We start from the raw sequence: 21681 nt of genomic DNA on the forward strand, positions 1-21681 counted from the left end.
TACTAATTAAATAATTCACATAGATAGCCCTCATGCCTTGTCCAATTCCCATTGATGTCCATTATATTCTGGTAGCTGGAGGCAATTGCATCAATTGTACATCTGATAAGTGGGGCCCTTCTATGTATTCTATATATTTTCACCAACTAAATGGAAAGGAAAATGCTGGAAATTAAACAGGGAACATATTGGCTTCCCTGATTATTTGTCAAGTTCATTCAGTGAGTAGATGCACAATACAAATGATTCAATCTGTTGCTTGTGTTGACAGTGATTGGTAAAGGTATGAACCAGAGTGCTTGTCAATCCCTTATGACATGAGGCTAGAGATAATAAGTTTGTACAATTCTGCTTCTAATTGCAATCTAGTGACCCTAGTTGGGAGAATGATGCTTTGTCATTGGATCAACGCACTTCAAGATGTAAGAGGTTCCAAATGAACAAGCTGACATTGCTCACTGTCAGTATTTTGTTATATTGAAGTCTACTTATGTGAAGAGCTCACACACCTGAAGAACTAGAACCCTTCAATGGGCCCATGACTTCCTTAGAGCAGGACACAGATCATTAGCAAAAAGAAGAACAAAATACATTGGATGAACAATTTTCAAACACTAAGATTCAGAATGAGTTCTAATAAATAGACTGAAGGATGTGGCAGGAATTAATTAGAAATCTTGCTGCATAATTCATTTGTTTAAGAGGCTAGTTTAAGAGTGAACTGATAAGAACACCAACCAGAACATGTCTTTGATGTTACAACGGCTCTTGTTGAACTAAAATTGTTGAAAACATAGAGCTGCATAATATCAGTGACATAAGATAATGCAAATGAACAGAAAGAAAACTCATCAGATATTTACTTTTCTGTCATTATAAAAGAAGTGAGACGTTATTGTTTAACACTTGCATGACAAAATGAAACATCTTACAAGACTTTCTCCAGAATTGGGGTATTCCATAACAATATGTATATATCAAATTAATTCACTGAATTCATTGTTCTAGCAGAGAAATAAGCCTATCTATAAATAAGAGGAAGTCTACATAATATAATTTCATGTATGCCTTAGTTCGAAGGCATGTGCTATCTTGAGAGGCTGGACAAACTTGGGTTGTAATCTTCAGAGTGCTGGAGGCTGAGGGGAGATTTGATAGAGATTTATAAGATTATGAGAGGTATACATAAAGTAGACGAGTAGTATCTTTTTTCTAGGGTAGAGATGTCTAATACCAGAGGGCATACTTTGAAGGTGAAAGGGAGTAAGTTCAAAGAGGATGTGAGGGTAAGTTTTTTACGCAGAGAGTGGTGGATGCCTGAAAGGCACGCCTTTTAAGGTGGCAAAGACAAATAATTTTGAGGCTTTTGAGAGAAGTTTTGATTGACACATGAAGATGGAGGGATATGGACATTGTATAGGTAGGAGGAATTAGTTTTTTGGGGGATTTTAGTTTACATTTTAGCTGGTTCAGCACAACATTATGGATTAAAGAGCCTTTTCCTGTACTGTCCTATGTTCTATGTTCCATGTTAAACTTCATTATACTGATGTGCAAATCATTTTGAGTTATCAAGGTGACTGACTAGTTCATCTTTCATCATGATTTTGTTCCACAATGAGATAATAAACTGCTTCAAGATTTATTATACCTCCTCAGTTTAGCTCTCTGTCTTATTTCATGCAATCTTATCTAACATACTATATTAACGAATTCTGACCTCAAAACTATGTGCAGGGGGATACAGTCAGCATAATATTCTGATACAATAAAAGGAATCAAAGGTTAATTTAGCATAAAGTGGCTGATATATTGACTGAACTAGGGTTAGATCAAAGGAACCTTGAACTCCACAGCCCTTGAGTTTAAGGTTAGGAGATGTGTACTGGCCTTGTAACTTTCTTAATAACCATATCAAAATGGTTAATTAATGACATGCATGACACCAATCCTAGTCAATGGTTGACCACAGATCTATTTCAACTGCAGACATATCTTTGCACCAACTCTCTTCTCAATATAGAGACTTAAAAACTACAATTGCTCGAATGTGCAGCAAAATAAAAAACAACTGCTGGAGGAACTCAATAGATCAAACAGAATCTGTAAAGACAAATGGACAGCTTAACATTTTGAATTGAGATCTTTCAGTGCACAGTGTTTCAGGTCAAGTTCTTTCAATGGACACTCAGCATATGAGGCTGAGAAGGTCTCAGCCTGAAATGTCAATTATCCATATCTCAGCACAAATGCAGCTTGACCCATTGAGATCAACCAGCACTTTTCTTTAACTATTCTCAAATTCACCACTGTAATACTATGCTTGCTGTCCAATGAATTCCCTGCTAGAGTTAAGTACTCCCTTTATGATGGGGCAGATGCAGCGGCCAACCAAGGGCCTGTACCAGAATACCAGGTATGATTTGCGGAGGGGTATTTCAAGGGCGAAGAGACAATTTTGAACAAGGTTGGAGGGGACATCAGATGCACGGCAATTCTCACAGGGTTTACAAGACATTACTTCCTACAAAGCAAAACCCAATAGCATGAATGGCAGAGATGCTTCACTACCAGATGAACTCAATGCCTTCTATGCCCGCTTTGAAAGGGAGAACACAACTACAGCTGTGAAGATCCCTGCTGCACCTGATGACCCTGTGATCTCCATTACAGAGGCAGATGTTAGACTGTCTTTAAAGAGAGTGAACCTTCGCAAGGCAGAAGGTCCAGATGGAGTACCTGGTAAGGCTCTGAAAACCTATGTCAACCAACTAGCGGGAGTATTCAAGGACATTTTCAACCTCTCACTGCTATGGGCAGAAGTTCCCACTTGCTTCAAAAAGGCAACAATTACGCCAGTGCCTAAGAATAATAATGTGAGCTGCCTTAATGACTATCGCCCAGTGGCATTCACATCTACAGTGATGAGATGCTTTGAGAGGTTGGTCATGACTAGACTGAACTCCTGCCTCAGCAAGGACCTGGGCCCATTGTAATTTGCCTATTGCCACAATAAGTCAATGGCAGACGCAATCTCAATGGCTCCCCGCACGGTTTCAGACCACCTGGACAAACTCCTATGTCAGAATGCTGTTCATCGACTATAGCTCAGCATTTAATACCATCATTCCAAACAATCCTGATTGAGAAGTTACAGAACCTGGGCCTCTGTACCACCCTCTGCAATTGGGTCCTTGGCTTCCTAACCAGAAGGCCACAATCTGTGCGGATTGGTGATAATATATCCTCCTCGCTGACGATCAACACTGGCACACCTCAGGGGTGTGTGCTTAGCCCACTGCTCTACTCTCTATATACACATGACTGTGTGGCTAGGCATAGATCAAATACTATCTATAAATTTGCTGACAATACAGCAATTGATGGTAGAATCTCAGGTGGTGACAAAAGTGAGATATGCCAACTAGTAGAGTGGAGCCGCAGCAAAAACCTGGCACTCAACATCAGTAAGATAAAAGAACTGATTGTGGACATCAGGAAGGGTAAGATGAAGGAACACATACCAATCCTCATAGAGGAATCAGAAGTGGAGAGAGTGAGCAGTTTCAAGTTCCCGGGTATCAAGATCTCTGAGAATCTAACCTGGTCCCAACGTATTGATATAGATATAAAGAAGGCAAGACAGCGGCTATACTTTATTAGGAGTTTGAAGAGATTTTGTATATCAACAAATACACTCAAGAATTTCTATAGATGTACCATGGAGAGCATTCTGACAGGCTGCATCACTGTCTGGTATGGAGGGGCTACTGCACAGGACCGAAAGAAACTGCGGAAGGTTGTAAATCTAGTCAGCTCCATCGTGAGCACTAGCCTACAAAGTACACTGGACATCTTCAGGGAGTAGTGTCTCAGAAAGACAGCGTCCATTATTAAGGACATCCAGCACCCAGCGGATGCCCTTTTCTCACTGTTACCATCAAATAAGAGGTACAGAAGCCTGAAGGCACTCACTGAGTGATTCAGGAACAGCTTCTTCCCCTCCAATTCTCCTCAAACTCCTAATGAAATGTATCCACTGTTGTGCCTGCTTTGTAATTTCATCAATATGTTGGGCCCAGGATAGATCCTCAGAGATGTTAGCACCCAGAAACTTGAAACTGCTCACCCTTTCCACTTCTGATCCCTTGATGTGGACAGATATATGTTCTCTTGACTTCCCCTTCCTGAAGTCCATAATCAGTTCTCTGGTCATTCCGACATTGAGTGCAAGGCTTTTGCTGAGACTCCACTCAACCAGCTGATCTATTTTGCTTCTGAATGCTTCCTCGTCACCATCTCAAATTCTGCCAACAATAGTTGCGTCATCGGCAAATTTCTAGACAGTGTTTGACCTGTGCCTAGCCACACAATCATGGAATGTAGAGAGAGCAGAACGATGGGCTAAGCACATATCGTTGAGGTGCGCCAGTGTTAACTGTCTACAAGGAGGAGATATTTATTCCAATATGTACAGACTGTGGTCTCCCAGTGAGGAAGTCAAGGATCCAGCTGCAGAGTAAGGTACATAGGCCCAGGATTGGGAGCTTTTTAATTTGAACTGAGGGTATGATTGTGTTGAACACTCTCACTAAGCTCTTAAAGCACTTCATCTTGTAGATGTAAGTGCTACTGGACAGTAGTCATTGAGGCAGGTTACCATGTTCTTCTCTGGCACTGGTATAATTGAAGCCTGCTTGAAGCAGGTGGATTCTAAGAAAATGGAGTACTGCAGGACTATCTTATCAGCAAATTGGTCGACAGCAATGGAGCTGGACTTGTTGCATACTGTTGTGCTGGGAAGGTCCAGCAATCAAAGCAGGTGATTGTCTTGGATATACTTACAGGGATTGCAGGATCTTGTTGAACATTGGTAACAATAGAATACTGGAAGTCTAGTTCACTGGGTTCATTAGCAAGGCTGGTGGTGGGGGAGTTGTTTTGCTTCAGTTGTGGTGAGGACTAGGCCAAGGCCATGAGTTCGTCTGTCATATTGCCCAGTAGGGAAGACACTGAGGCAATGTGGGAGAGCCTCTGTGGGGTTTGCTGAAATCACAAATGGTTAAGGGCTAGCCCATCCCATCAGTGCTGCCCTCCAGTCTTCGCTCGGTGCTGCCCCCCCAGTGTTCACTTGCTGCTGCCCGCCAGTGTTCACTTGGTGTTGCCAAACAGTGTTCGCTCGGTGTTGCTAAACAGTGTTTGCTCGGTGTTGCTAAGCAGTGTTTGCTCGGTGCTGCCCTCTAGTGTTCACTTGGTGCTGCCCGCCAGTCTTCACTTGGTGTTGCCAAACAGTGTTCACTAGGTGCTGCCCGCCAGTGTTCGCTCGGTACTGCCCACCAGTGTTTGTTCAGTGCTGCCCGCCAGTATTTGCTTATTGCTGCCCTCCAGTGTTCACTCAGTGCTGCCCACCAGTGTTCACTTGGTGGAAGGACACACTGGACCAGGACAATATCCAGAAATCTACAGTGTTGTCACTCAGTGACTTGGGCTGTATTTTTTTTAAGACTGTCGGCTTTTCTGAAATCATAACCAGATGTGCTCTTGTGTTATGTGCTGTTGGTAATGTGTTTTGTACCTTGGCCTGGAGGAATGCTGTTTCATTTGGCTATATTCATGTCTGCTTGTACGATCATTGAACTTGAAGTTAATCTAGGAAACTATTCAATCATTGCCCTTACACTCCAGAACAAAGATTGCCCAAACTTCAACATCAACCTACAAAAGAAGACATGTATTTATGTGGATATTTGAAGGCCCTGAGTTGAAGTCAAAGAGGCATAGAGTCATAGAAAGGACAGAACAGAAGCAGGCCCTTCAACCCATCTAGTTCATGCCAAACCATTTATACTGCTTATTCCCAATGACTTGCATCTGGACCATAGCCCTTTATATCCCGACTATCCATGTACCTATTCAAACTTCTCTTAAACCATTGATCATTATTGACATTTTCACTGAAGTGAAACCATGTAACATTGGCAGCACCCACCACATCCACCCAACTCAAACAAAAACCTGGAAAAATGTAGATGACTTTCCATAGCTGTGGAGACATCATTCATTATCATATGACATGGTCGATCAAGGTCTTTCCATGACCAAGATTGTTCTTGGCAAATTTTTTCTTAATGCGGTTTTACATTGCCTTTTTTTCAGCAGTGTTTTAATGGCATTAGTGGTCGCATAACCATCTGCTCATACAACCATTCACCACCTGCTCCCATGGCTTCAATTGACCTTGATTGGTCTAGCAGGTGCTACAACTTGCCCAAGGGTGATCTGCAGGCTAGTGGACGGAAGGAACCTAGAGGCAACCTTCACTAATAGCAGACCTTTGTGATAAGTTCATTAGCATTCCACTATGCAATCTTCAGCCTGAAAAGGAAAAACATGTTCAAGGACCAAGATCATGTTTCATCAAGCTATATTGATTGTTATGCATTGTGTGTTTTGAGGTTATTAGACAGCTTGTGTTTATATCTGAAAGCACTGAGAAGGCTGTTTATTTAAATTTCTCCAAATTCATTGTCAGAATAGGTGAACCAACAGTCAATATGCTTTTCAATGAGGTTCTTATCACACTCAGTCAGCTCTGATGATGAGTTCGCATTGTCTCTGTGTCTGACACCAGGCTCACACAAAAAAATACCATTCTACTCCATAACAATAGGAGACTTCCAGGAGGGCAGAGAAAATGCATAAAGGACATTTTTAAAGTTTCCTTCAATAAATGTACTGCAGGTTTTTGTAAATAAAGTAGCAGGGGCATTTTAAGTTTAAGGAAAACCATAACAACTTCTTTATTGTCAACCAAAAAACAGAACATAAAGCGCAGTAGAAAAACATCACATCATGGCATCATCACGTTAGACCAGCCTCTTAAAGTAATGTTTGGCGGTTGTGAATTAGGCATATGTTTCCACATTACCCTACAGTACGATCCTCCATGACGTGGAAATTTCTGGTCTATGATCAATTAAGGTAGAAACAAAGTACCTGACAAAGTACTAAACACTTTGGGTATTGGCCCTGGAAACAAGCAGAGGCTAGAACATCTGAAAAATATGTACTGTACAGCCATCTAATCAGGATCAAACAAACTTGACATAGTTGACAGGTTTCTGCAGAAAATGCATAGCCACTTCAGAATCTGCAGAGTTGATGTGGAAATTATCATTATTGACTGCAAAGTATTATAAAGATTCACAATTAGTATAAGAGATTATAAAGGGGGTGGATCAATGTTGGTTACAGTTCAGAAAATGCTAAATTCATGTGAAGACTGCTCATGGTGCTTGCAGCACCGGGCATTGAGTGGCCTCAGCTCAGAGGAGATTATTTGAGGGGATGACAGTATATGGATATATGATAAAGATAAAAAAAACTATGATAGGAAAGTCAAAGAGCTCGAGCTGGAAGTGTACATGAGTGAAGGATTCCCACTCATCTCAACTCTGTGTTAGAAGATCAACAAATGTCGGACAGCGAGCACAAGCTGGTCAATGTCAAAAGGCACAATGTACAAAGGCCTGTGTTAAATACTCCTCTTGTATGCCTTTACTTTTGTGGTCTCTCTGCAATTCTGGAGCACCTCCTACTTTCTCTCTTCAGTCTTGCACTGTTATTAATGGGATGAAAGCAACTGTGAAAATGCATTATGCTCTACTGACTGCAGACAAAATTTTAACTATGTTTGGGTCTTATATGCCATCTTCATTCTGCAATTCAGTCATGCTCTCAGCCATTCAGAGGTTAAGGTTTAGCATTCCATCTTAAAATTCGATACCCTTGACTTTCCTTCCTCTATGAAGAAAGCATTGATCACCAGTTTTGCTTTCCAAAGGTTCTTAACTCAACAATAGTTTGTTTTGCATGCTAAAGATGATATACGTAATGTTATGCTGTTTTGGGGAACAGGAATTCAACCATTTTCTCTGTACTAAAATATGTTGACATTGAGCACTGAGTTTGGTTCCACACAAGAATATGTCAATGTTGGCCATACTCCAGTTTGATGTAGCTTTATGATTGACTTTGTAATAGCTTACACCAAGCCACAAGTTCAAAATCAGCACTTACATGAATTCCAATGAGACCTCATCCACCTTTGTTTTGTATGTCTCCTGACACTTCGATGGTCATCTTCCTGTTATGGACATCCATGTGTGGCATCAGAGAGGAAGTAACATACTCTTTAGCTGCCTTGGAGGAAACAAAGGCTGTAAGAGTGAGATAAACAATTCCCACAGTCACTCAAATGGACATGCAAATCCTTGTTGTTAAAATAGTGTTAGAAGGAAAAGAGTGCTAATTAGTACTGTAAGTCTAAAAAGATTTCCAAGGCCCTTCTTAAGAAAAGACTGGCAGGAAGCAGCTACAATAGTCTCCTTCAGTTACAAGAATGCCTACAAAATTCTGAAAGAGGTTTCACCATATCACAAGATGTGATAAAGTGATTTATATGTCAACAATTACACCTGCAGAGTTGAGGTCTTCACAGAAGAGGATTTTATTTGAAGATCTGAGATTCTTAAGTGACTTTCCTCCCATCAGGAAATACAGAGATGCAAAACTCAGCTTAGTGAAGCATGCATTGCATTCAGAAGTATGTCAGGGGAATTTATGCATTACTTCTGCATCAGAGAAGGAGAGTTCATTGGATTATTGTATTCACAAGTAGATGATATCATCAAATGTGATTTAATTAAGAAACAGACAGGATATGGCTGCTCATGCAGCCAAAGCACAATTATTAAGAACCTGGAACTTTAGCCTCAATATTTTCCACTCGCTCAATCTGCAGTCGACTATAAAAAATTAGAGTAATTCCTTCCTGATGAATGCCAAGTTTCCAGGAAACCCACTTGTCTCCTTCATCTTGAGACCATCCACTCTGTTGACATTACCCAGTAGATGGATTGTGGCTCCTCACAACACTGTCCTGATTAAATGATGCAGGTATGTTCATGTTATAAAAGAAGCCTTTTAAGCTGCAGCTTTGTAATGGAGATACCCTTGGTTTCTTCATGAAAAGATTATGCTGTCTATATTAGTCTTTAAGCACCCTGCAGTATATGAATGGTGACTTCAATACCTTCTGTTGCATACTATGTAGTACAGCAAACAATAAAGTAAACGGTGTCAAAGAAAAGGCAGAATGAAGATCCAGGATTAGAAGACCAACATAAACAAGGGAATTAGAAGAAACCGGCACAGTACAGTGACACAATCAGTGGACCTGTTGCCTTACTGTCCCAGAGACATATTTATTTCCGACCCTAGTTGATATCTGCATGGAGTCAGCATGTTCTGCCTGAGTTTTCCTTGGATACTGTGGTTTTCACTCACATTTCATGGGCAGGGTGACTGGGTAATTGACAACTGTAAATAGCCCTTAATGTAAAGGTGAGTGACAGAATCTACGGGGAAATGATGAAAATGTGGAGACAATTAAAAAAATGTATCTTTCTATAGCAAGCATCTCTGAGGATCTATCCTGGACCCAAGATATCAAGGCAGTGACAAAGAAGGCACAACAGTGGCTATATTTCATTCAGAGTTTGAGGAGTTTTAGTATGTCACCAAGGACACTCATAAGTTTCTACAGATTTACCGTGGAGAGCAGTCTGACTGGCTGCATCACTGTCTTCTGGTATGAGTGAGCTTCTGCACATGAGAGCTGTAAACTTAAGTCATCTCCATCATAGGCACTAGCCTCCACAGTGTCCAGGACATCTTCAAGGAGTGATGCCTTAAAAATACAGCATCCATCATTAAGGACCCCCATCACTCCAGTCATGCCTTGTTCTCATTGCTACCATCAGGCCGGAGGTACAGAAGCCTAAAGGTACACACTCAACGATTCAGGAACAGGAACAGCTTCTTTCCCTCTGCCATTGATTTCTGAATGGACATTGAGCCCATAAACAACGCCTCACTACTTTTTTATTTCTATTTTTGCACTGTATATTTAATTTAACTAAATATATAAATATGTATATAGTTACCCATAATTCACATTTTTTCTCTATTATTATGTATTAGGCAAGACCATCAATGACAAAAGCAAGCAGATGGAGAGATGGGTGAAACATTACTCTGAATTCTTCTCCAGAGAAAACAGCATCTCGGACAGTGTGCTAGACACCGTGGAATGCCTGCCTGTCATGGAGGAACTTGATGCATAGCCAACTGCTGAAGAGCTGAGTAAAGCCATCGACAGCCTGCCCACTGGGAAGGCACCAGGATAGGATGGCATTCCACCAGAGGCCATCAAATGCGCAAAGGGTGTCCTGTTAAACCAACTGCACGAACAACTGTGCCAGTGCTGGATAGAGGGAGCAGTGTCTGCAACATTGTCACCCTATATAAGAACAAAGGGGACAGAAGCGACTGTAACAGCTACAGGGGAATCTCCTTGCTGATCATCATTGGGAGGGTCTTCGCCCGTGTGGTCCTGAACAGACTGCAGAAAATAGCTGAAAGGGTAGATCCCAAGACTCAGTGCGGTTTCAGGTCAGAATGCTCCACAATCGACATGATCTTCTCCCTTCGACAGCTACAAGAGAAATGCAGAGAGCAAAAACAACCGCTCTTCATCACTTTCATTGACCTTATGAAGGTCTTTGGCCTTGTGAGCAGAGACGGCCTGTTCAAAATCCTCGCCAGGATTGGTTGTCCCCTGAGGCTCCTCAGGATAGTTCAGTCATCCCACACAGACATGAAGGGCATTGTTCAGTTCGACGGCTCTTTTTCGGAGGCTTTCAACATCCACAGCGGTGTGAAACAGGGCTGTGTGTTTGCCCCCACCCTGTTCGGCATCTTCTTCGCAGTCATGCTGAAGCACGCCATTGGAACATCAACTGATGGTGTCTACCTCCACACCAGATCGGATGGGAGGTTGTTCAGTCTGTCTCAGCTGAGGGCAAAAACCTAGGTTCGCGAAGTGTTCATCAGGGACATGTTGTTTTCAGACGATGCGGCACTGGCAACACACTCTGAAGAGCAACTGCAACGCCTCATGGACAGCTTCTCAAGAGCCTGCCAGGACTTCAGTTTGACCATCGGCCTGAGGAAGACCAACGTGTTGGGCTAAGACGTTGAGCACCCCCTGCCATCACCTTCAACAACTACGAGCTGGAGGTAGTTCACGAGTTTACATACCTTGGCTCCACCATCACAGACAACCTCTCCCTTGACCCCGAGATCAACAGATGGATTGGACGAGCAGTCTCAACATTTGCCAGGCTGACAAAGAGAGACTGGGAGAACAGAAAGCTGACGACACACACCAAGGTTGCAGTCTACAGGGCCTGCGTCCTCAGCATACTGCTTTACGGCACCTAGACCTGGAGTGTCTACTCCAGACAAGAGCGGCGTCTCAATGCCTTCCACCTTTGCAGCCTGAGACGCATCCTGGACATCAAGTGGATTGACCGAGTCGCCGACAATGAGGTCCAGGCCCGCGCCCAGATACCCAGCCTCTTCATCCTGCTCCAACAACGCCATCTCCGCTGGCTGGGCCACGTAAACCGCATGTCAGACGGGAGGTTCCCGAAAGACCTGCTGTACAGGGAACTGGCCTCCGGCAAGAGAGCACAAGGGTGGCCCCATCTTCGTTTCAAAGATGTCTGCAAGAGAGACATGAAGTCACTGAACATGAATGTCGAGAGGTGGGAGGACATCATAAGCGATTGCTCTCACTGGAGGCTGGAACTACGCAGAGGTCTAAAAAGAGGAGAAGAGAAGCTGAGTCTTGCTGCTGAAGAAAAGCGCACTTGTCGGAAAAACAGCACCAAGACAACACTGGAGGACATCACCTTCAAGTGCAGTCGCTGCAGCCGAGACTGTCACTCCCGTGTGGGCCTCTACAACCACAACAGACGCTGCTCTACCAACACAGACTGAAGCAAGACTTTCCAGGGGCAGATCCATGGTCTCGTGAGACTAATGGATGCCACAACAACAAGCTGCTGCTCCAAAGATGAAATTTCATGACATATGCCAGTGATAGTAAACCTGATTCTGAAGAAGGTATTAATATACGATTGTGGATATGGTGGTTGATAATCAGCATGGAAATGGCGGGCTAAAGGGCTTGTTTCTGTGCTGTAACTCTCCACAAGAGGCATCCTCATGCTCAGTGCCCATTGCTTCATCGCCTACCTGAGGAAAAAGAGAAAGATATTGCCATGTGAGCTACAAATGAGTTTTTTAGAGCATTAATTCTCACAGGTAATCTGCAGATTATAATTCCCATGCGAACTGAATTACTGTCTACAGTATACAAACTTTAACACCAATATATTGCACTAACAATCAGCTGAGATAGGCTAACTGAAATAAAAATGCTCTTTGCATCACTGGCAGGACCAGCCCATCGCTAGTTACCATTGAGCCTGAGATGTTGAAGCAACTTTAGAACAGATGTTATTTTTCTAATCAAGCTAATATTGTATTGGAGCTGGGAAAGATGCTGTAAGTACGCTGACAATGATATAACCACCAAGGCATCCATTTGAATCAATGCCTGAGCAAATAAATGTCGGGAAAATTATGTACTTCTGTAAAATTTTGAGTTATCTATTGCCATTTATGAAGCTGTGCAGTTAGATGTTGTTTTAAATCATTCTAAAATAATACTAGCAACACATGCTCTTAGTTCTTTTCAGACTGTTCCAAAATGTTCATAGGTCACAGTTCTCTGTTCCAATTTATGCTCATACCAACAGCAATGGGTGTTATACAAATAATAACATCATTTGCAGCACCAATGATGCCTGCAAATGGTGAGATTCACTAATATAACTGGTCCAATTTCACATCTGATGGGATTCACCCAGAAATGAACTTCCAGTGTAAGCTTCTCAAAATCTTGTCAATATTGGACTGTACTGTGGCCAAAGCATAAACACTCAATAATCCAATCAGTGGTATTTTTTAAATTTAAAAATTACATTCCTGGTGATAGAAATGAAACAGATGGAATTACTTCTAACCCATGTCACTTGAATTGCTTTTAGAAGACTTAACAATGCAAGTGTGAAGATGCAAAGGATCTTAAGCTCTTGTGACAATAACAAGAAAAGTTTGTTCTTAAACTTCTTATTCCCTCCCTGTCCTATTCACTAAATAGCATGTCGAGAGGGATGCACAGCAGCAGTTTAATGCTCAATATGTTTCACACTCAGTGTGTAACTGTTTCACATATGCTGCACAATTCTTCATGAAACATGTCCTAACAAGCTGATGTCTTCATAACGTGACATGAGCCTATATAAAAACAGTCTTTAACTATTCCTGACTGCCAATACACCAAATAAAATACACCTGATTCAAAATAGACTATAAATTTCACAGGGAACCTTGGTCGAAAATATAAGTTTCAAAGAGCAAACTCGATGGAAGGACAGGGGCAACAACATAAAAAGATGCCTTCGTTATGAGACAGCCTGCCGAGCAAGAGTCTGCAAATTTATTTAAACAAGGTCTTGTGATTGACAAGTATTTCATGACTCTGACCTTGATGCAGCTGTTCATAAGTACCACAGAGCTATACTCTCCACTCTACATTAATATTAGGGGCAATGTTTCTCTGTCAAGATTTCATAACTCACTGGAAGGCATGTACAGAGAGACTTCTCAAAGAGCAGAAAGCCTGCAGGCAATATCTTGAAAGAGCTTTCAATGCCCTAGAAGATTTTAGCACACATACTTGAATGAGAGAGTAATATGTTTTGCTCCCAATCCTCAGATACGTGAGCACAAAAATCAAGGCTGTCTCTCTGGTGAGGAAATGCTGCACTGCCAGGGGTGCAGTATTTCAGTTAAGTTCTCTAACTTCTCTTTCAGATGATATGAAAGATCCGTCTATACTGATTTGGAATATGTCAGAATTTTCCAGGGAATTGTGTCAGTGTTTCTTCTGCTTTTGCCCGTTACCCCACTGGGGTTTAGGACAGCAATGAAGGTCCTCCATCTCTGATGGCATTCATGGCTTTCTTCATCATGTCAGTAGCTTCCTCCCAGCTTACTGTCAGTCATGAAGGTCCCAGGTGGAGACTTAGGAACACCGTCGCACACAGATATAATGGATTCTTCTAGGGTGTTGCTGTAACAGTATTGTTTTACCAGTCTGAATTGTTAGCCCTAAACTGACGCTCCGATCCTGGGGGACCAGTAGACCACTCTTAGTCTGGCCTCTACATTTTAACCTGTTTGGCATGGGTGACCCTACCAAAAGGCAAAGATCAACAACTTGAATGTCCAGTCAAGATGACACTGTGTACAATGCATCTTCAGTGGACATTTTTTGGATAGATCTTATAACTATACATTTCACTTCTTTTATGTCTCTTACATTTGTGTTTCATCTTGAATGTGATTCTGGAACAGTTGGAGCCTGTGATTTGTAGTTTGGAGATCGTTTTGGGTGAGTAATAGCAATTTATTGGATGAATTCCAAATGAGTGGCATAAATCTGCATATTGGGAGACAGGTTTATTAAGAAGAGTCTGTATGGATTTATTGAGGAAAGGTTGTATCTGATAAATTAATTGAAATTTTTGAGGACATAACAAGGAAGATTGAAGAGGACAATCTATCTAATACAGTCAGCAAAGAATTCAGTAAAGACTTTGACAAAAGTCCACAGAGAAACGAGCTTCATTGTGAACGGAAAGATGAAGTCAAAGTTGAATTCAATGCCAAATTTGCGTTTATTGACCTACACACAAGTACATGTATGCACAGCTGCAATGGAAAACTTATTCCCGGCAGCATAACGGGCACTTAGCATCAGAGACTAAATGTTCCCAAGTAAAGACAGTTTAAACATAAATTATACAAGAAGTTTGTTGACAGGAATTTCAGAGACTATAGAAGGATGGTATTGCATGGGGTTCCACATAACCCGATAAAATTATTTTGCCTTTTCTTAAATATAAAAATGGGATCCATTTCAGAAATCTGTTAATGATACCACAGTTGGCATGACAATGAAAAAGGAGGAAGCCATCATCAGACTGGTCTGGAGGACAAAAGGAATTAAATCTAAAGATGGTCATTTGGGAATTGCAACAATATAAAACAATATGAAGGGGAATACTACAGGGACCACAGCCAGGCTAAAATGAAACTGATTAATGGGTGAGAAGCAAATCATAAGGAAAAGAAAGAGAAGTCCATTCATGCATTTGAAATCCATTGGAAAAAAAAAGTTCTTTTCCCATTCTATGACATGAATGAATTGGAATTCTTCAGGAAATATTGCAGTACATGTCCAAGATATGCAATTTTAAATCTAGGAATCACATCAAACTCAAGCAACACACATAAAAAGTTGCTGGTGAACGCAGCAGGCCAGGCAGCATCTCTAGGAAGCGGTATAGTTGACGTTTCGGGCCGAGACCCTTCGTCAGGACTAACTGAAAGAAGAGCTAGTAAGAGATTTGAAAGTGGGAAGGGGAGGGGGAGATCCGGTATGATAGGAGAAGACAGGAGGGGGAGGGATGGAGCCAAGAGCTGGACAGTTGATTGGCAAAAGGGATATGAGAGGATCATGGGACAGGAGGGCTAGGGGAAAAGAAAAGGGGGAGGGGGGGAACCCAGAGGATGGGCAAGGGGTATAGTGAGAGGGACAGAGGGAGAAAAAGGAGAGAAAACGAATGTGTGTATATAAATAAATAAATAATGGATGAGGTACAAGGGGGAGGTGGGCCTGTATTGTGCTGGAGGTTTTCTATGCACATTTAGACGGAGATGTAACATAAAGATTTTTATTCCTCTTGTATATGAAGGATGTACGTAATGAAGTCAATTCAATTCAATCAATTCAACTCTAGTGAGGTGTTAAGGGTGGAACTGAGAAATAATGGGGCTATGTACCAGACCACATAGCAGTCCTAGGAATTTAGAGGAATAAATTTGTAAAGTGATCACAGACTGTTACAAGAAACACAAGGTTGTTACAGTAGGTGATTTTAACTTTCCACACTGTAAAAGGATGAGAAGGAATAAAGTTTGTCAAGTGTGGTCAGGAAAGTTTTCTTCATCAGTACATAGAAGTCCTAATGAGAGAACTTGCGATACAGGACAAGGCAGGTGACAGAAATTTGTTCTGGGGAACACTTTACATCCAGTGATCACAAAGCAGTTAGTTTCAAAGTAAATATGCAAAAAGATAGGTCTGTTCTGTGGGATGAGAACCTAAACTGGTGAAAGACCAATTCTGATGGTATCAGAAATTATCTGGCAAGTGTAGACAGGCTGTTTTCTGGCAAAGGTGTACTTGGAAAGTGAGAGTACAAAATGAAAGTTTGAGAGTACAAAGCTTGTATGAGCTTGTCAGAATAAACGTAAAGATAACAAGCGTAGGGAACCTTGATTTTCAAGAGATATTGAGGCCCTGGTTACAAGAAAAAAAGGAGGTGCATATGCAAGTAGGCCAGTAGGAACAAATGAGGTGCTTATGGAGTGTCAAAATGCAAGAGAATACTTAAAGAAATCACTAAGGCTAAAAGAAGGCATGAAGTTGCTCTAGTAGACAAGATAAAGGAGAATCCTAAGGCACTCTACAGATATGCATTAGATCAACTACAACGCAAAGGACAAAATGGTCTTCTTGAATATCAGAATGGTAATCCATGTGAGCAGCCAAAACAGATGGGGAGATCTTAAATGAATTTTTTGAATCTGGATTTACTTGAGAGATGGTAACAGAGTCTACAGAAATGAGGCAAAGTGGTGTCACCTTCATGGACCCTGTATAGCTAACAGAGAAGGAGGTGTTTGCTACCATGAGGCATATCAAGGCGGATAAATCCCCAAGGCCTGACAAGGTATTCCCTCAGACCATATGGGAGGCAAGTGCAGAAATTTCTGGGGCACTAGCAGATATATTTTAAAATTTCTTTGTGACATGTGAGGTACCAGAGGATTAGAGGATAGCTAATGTTGTTCCAGTGTTTAAAAAAAAGGCTCTAAACAGAAATCAGGAAATTATGGGCCAGTGATTCTGACATCGGTTGTAGGAAAGTTATTGGAAGGTAGGGCACTGAGGAGTGTGGTAGAACAAAGGGATCTGGGATACAGGTCCATAATTCATTGAATATGGTATCACAGGTAGAGAGGGTTGTAAAGAAACCGCTTGGCACATTGGCCTTCATAAATCAATATATTGGGTACAGATGATGGAATGTTATGATGAAGTTGTAGAAGAAATTGGTGAACCTTAATTTGGAATATTTTGTGCAGCTTTGGCGACCTTCTAAAGGAAAGATATAAACAAGTTTGAAAAAGCGCAGGGAATATTTGCAAGGATGTTGCTGGCTCTCAAAGACCTGTGTTATAAGGAAATGCTGAATAGGTTAGGACTGTATTTTTTAGTGCATGGAAGACTGAGAGGAGATTTGATAGAGGTATACAAAATTATGAGGCATATAGATAAGGTAAATGCCAGCAGGCTTTATCCATTAAGATTGGGTGGGACTACAACCAGAGGTCATGGGTTAATGGTGAAAAGTGAGAGGTTTAAGGGAAACATGATGGGAAACTGCTTCACTCAGAGGGCTGTGAGAGTGTAGAATGAGCTATCAGTACAAGTGGTACATGTGAGCTCGATTTCAACTTTTAAGAGAAGTTTGGATAGGTACAGGGCTAGTAGGGACAAGGATGGCCGTAGTCCCAGTGCAGGTCAATGGGGGTAGACAGTTTAAATATTTTTAGCATGGACTAGATGAGCCTAAGGACCTGTTTCTGTGCTGTACTTCCCAATGACTCTATATCTCTAACCGTCCATATCTGGGTACCAAATGCAACAGGAATTCTGAAAGAATATTGCAGATATTGAAGAGCCACCTTTTCATGTAAAGACAGAATTTGATAACAATTTTCCAATAAAATTAAATTGATTGGGTGAGATTCTTTACAATGGTATATGTTCTTTGGTAAAAATACAGAGATCAAAATATCTTAATTGTATTTTCAAATGAGAAAATGATTGGGATTGTTGTATGCTGGGCATGTTAATTCGTAAGCTTAGTTATCCAGCTCTTTAGATAATGGATCCAAATGGTTATATCCTGACAAGTGGTTTCTCTGAAAATCTTGTCTTGTTTCTGATTACTGCAATTAATGAAGATGTCATATTGGGGCTCCATACAGGCAACCATATTGGTTCGGCAGCCTCCTCACATGCCAGTTCTGTAAATCTTGCAATCTTTTTCTATGTTGTGCTCTTTCCTTACCAGTTATGATATAATGCACTTAATGCATTAAGTCACATTATTTAAAATGAAGCCATGCTCTAGTGATGTGAACACATGGTCTAATCTAGCACCATTATGTATAAGTGACTGCGTGCTCCAATGCTAAAACACTGTTTAGGATGACATAGTATAGAATAACTTAATCACCCTTCAAAGAATAGTATTGGCCGCAGTCGGGACTGAAGACTGTTTACTGGAATTTGATCAATAGTGATCTCTTAATAGTCAATAAAGTTCAGTTAATCTGGCCACTTGTATCTCTGTCATTCATGGAATTTTCTCCTTAGCTGTCATATTTGTCTAAATTTCCTTACAGATTGACCTTGATCATGCTGAATTTTCAGCCACAGTATGCATCACAATGTCCAAATAAGTAACATGTTAATAATATGAAAATGCTCCTGCCTCATTGCTTCATGCTCCATTCCTAAAGTTCAAAGTTGAAAGTAAAATTTATTGTCAGAGCACATACATATAACCACATACAACCCTGAGTTTCTTTTTCCTGTGGGCATACTCAGAATACCTTTCGAACAGTAACTGTAAACAGGACCAATGAACAACAAACTGTGCAAATGCAGATATAAATAAATAGCAATAAATAATAAGATCATGAAATAGCAGGATAACAAGTCCTTAAAGTGAAATCATTGGTTATGGAAGCATCTCAATAGATAAGTATAGTTATCCTCCGTTGTTCAAGAGCCTGATTGTTGAGGAGTAGTCACTGTTCCCGAATCTGGTGGTGTGAGTCCAAAGGCACTTGTACCTACTACCTGATGGCAGCAGCGAGAAAAGAGCATGACCTATGTCCTTGTGTAAAGAGTAAATAATAAATCTGAGCTGCATGATGGAATCAAGGCCTAAGTGAAACTGTAAATTTTTGTCAGGATATATGACTCTACAGAGAAATTTGACTGTATGTGGAGGAAATGAATGTTGTTTGGAACAGATCTGAAATACAAAGCAAATGCTGGGAAAATTGGAGTACAGACTTAAAGTATTGTATATGACTTTTAAGATCCCTTCCATGTTTAAGACATTATTGAAAATCTCTCAGGGACACATGAGATTCTGTAGATGCCTATATCTTGAGCAGCAAATACAAAATGTTGGAAAAACTCAGCAAGTCAGGCAGCAGCTATGGAGGGGAATAAACAGTTGATGTTTCAGGCTGAGATGCATTATCAGGACCGGAAGGGAAGGGGGCAGAGGCCAGTATAAGAAGGTGGGGGGAGGGGAAGAGTACCAAGCTGGCAAGTAGTAGGTGAGAGCAGGTGAGGGGGGAGGTGGAGAAACGTAGGGTGGTGATGGGCGGGTCATGAGGGCAGAGGAGAAGAGAAAGGATGCATGGGCAACCAGAATGGAGGAAACAAAAAAAAAGGTGGGGAGAGCGGAGATAACAGAGGGGAAAGGTTACCAGAAGTTAGAGAAATCATCCCATAAGATTGGATGCTACCCAGACGGAATATGAGATGTTGCTCCTCCAACCTGTATTGGCCACATTGTGGCAGAATTGACAGATGTGTCGATGTGAGAATGAGAGGTTGTTTTGAAATGGATGGTCTCCGGGAGATTCTCACTAATCCTCAGATCTCCTGGTGGCCACCCATTTCAATTCAACTTCCTCCATTTTTCCATGGTCCACAGTCCTCTCCCATCAGTCTCCTTCTTCTTGAGCCCTTTACCTCTTCTGCCTATCATCTCCAAGCTTCTCACATCATTCCCCATTCCCCAGCCGCCTACCTTCCCCTCACCTGGTCTCATTTATCACCTGCCTGCTTGTATTCCCCTCCACCCCCAACACCCACACCCAACACATTCTTATTCTGGCTTCGGTCTCCACCCTTTCCAGTCCTGGTGAAAGGCCCGAAATGTTGACTGATTAATTTCTTCCATAGATGACCTCTGACCTGCTGAGTTCCTTGAGTGTTTTGGTCTTACTCTGACCATGTTTATGGACTTCTGCTACAGTGTTTCTCCATGAAGTTCAGGTTCAATTCTATCTGATAACATTACTGTGAAGGACAGTAGGATTATATCAATGATACTTATTAAATTCATACTGTCTTGATCTTAGCAGGAGTAAGCTAATTGCACCGTGTGAATGATACACACTTAACTCCCACTTCTCTTCTTGATAAGCCTCTGAATGGATGACTGCAGAGACACATTGAATCAGCTGGTGAGCTAATTTAAAATGTTAAATAAGCCACTTAGGAACCGTAGTTTAAGAAGATTCCAAAGGTGAGTGAGTTCTCTTTTTTATGAGGCTAGGAGGAGCAAAAGAATTTAAAGAAGCTCCATTAAATCTGTCACTCTTGTCTTCCTAGGTTAATTGCTAATTGTGGATTGTCTCCGTACCTTAGCCAATCAGGGGGCATTTCATCAACATTTGTAGAGCTGGCATGATGCCAATGAAGCCGAGCCCCAAATCAGATGCAGTCTCTTGCCAGCACTATTAAGGGAGTTGGTTGATACCTTGTACCAGCTTGTTATCTAAAGTCTGATCAGAACTGCTTATAAGGGGGCACTTGAATGGATAGGTTGAAATAAACAAAACCGTTAGTGTTAAGTTTTTTTTATTTCAAGTTTTTTTTGTAGCTTAACTTCTGGTCAGTTCGCTATTTTGCAGGAACCTTGCACCCTGCCTCTCATATTGCATACCCACTGTCTTCTATTATTGGTCACCTGTTAACAATGGTGTTTCACTCATCTACAATCTCTTAAATGCTTTTTATTTCACAATTAACTTTTCTGCATGGCTATAACGATACTTAGAAACTAATTAGCATGTAGAGAAAGCGGGAACAAAATAAACAAGATTATTCTCAACAGCATAACGGTCAATGTCAGAATTACAAAGAATCACTACTTCTAATTTCTTTGCTCAGTTACATGCTGGCAATACCTTGAACCTGTCTGAAACAGAAATTCAGCATAATCTGGCCATATTTTCAGTAAGTGGAGCTTGATATCAGCTATGCAGCACAGGTGTTATCCTGCACTGAACAGGTTGTTATTACCTGCAGAGATAATATAACATTCTGAAAGAAAATGACATCATGCTTATATGGTTGCTTTTAACCCCATCACTGATTTACTGTACATCTCAGAGTAAGAGAAAGTGGGTCTGTGGTGCTGACCAGGTTAACACTTAATGTGGAATGTATCAATGATAATCTATCACTGAACCTCAGGAAGAGATGTCAACCATAACATAAGTAGGTACATTCAATCCTTCTTGCTAGAAGCTATGCTGTGGTAAGAGGTTATAGTTTTTTTTTCTACTAACAACAAACTTGCCACATATGTAATACAAGTCTATTCAGAACAATCCGAGTTATATGACAGTGAAGTCTCTAAGCAACATGTTACCATTCACAAGAGCACAGGTAAAGAGACCTGACACATT

This window comes from Mobula birostris, chromosome 5, assembly GCF_030028105.1.
Source record: "Mobula birostris isolate sMobBir1 chromosome 5, sMobBir1.hap1, whole genome shotgun sequence".
Classification (NCBI taxonomy): Eukaryota; Metazoa; Chordata; class Chondrichthyes; order Myliobatiformes; family Myliobatidae; genus Mobula; species Mobula birostris.